Below are 297 nucleotides of genomic sequence, written 5' to 3'. Positions count from 1 at the left end.
CGTCCGACGGTCTTCCGTCCAGGTACGTCAAGCTTAGACTATAGTTGGGGGTGGGTGTTTCAAGCCGGGCCATCCAAGTGGGACCAGTAGGGCAGCGTAGGCGGCCGGTGCGGGTCCGGCCGCGGAATGACGCTACCAGCACGCGGCGGTGCAAAAAGAAAACACGTGGTTCTGGCCTGCGTCTAACGGATGGGAGGGGGGCATTTCCTCTTAATCTTTAGCGTTTGCGCTGGTCAAGGGTGCGCGTCCGTCGCAGCTGCGCATGCTGCACTCGGAGACAAGCGGGAGAGGAGGTTT

Source organism: Rhipicephalus sanguineus, unplaced genomic scaffold, assembly GCF_013339695.2.
Source record: "Rhipicephalus sanguineus isolate Rsan-2018 unplaced genomic scaffold, BIME_Rsan_1.4 Seq12081, whole genome shotgun sequence".
Taxonomy (NCBI): domain Eukaryota; kingdom Metazoa; phylum Arthropoda; class Arachnida; order Ixodida; family Ixodidae; genus Rhipicephalus; species Rhipicephalus sanguineus.
Note: the sequence above shows the minus strand (reverse complement) of the source record.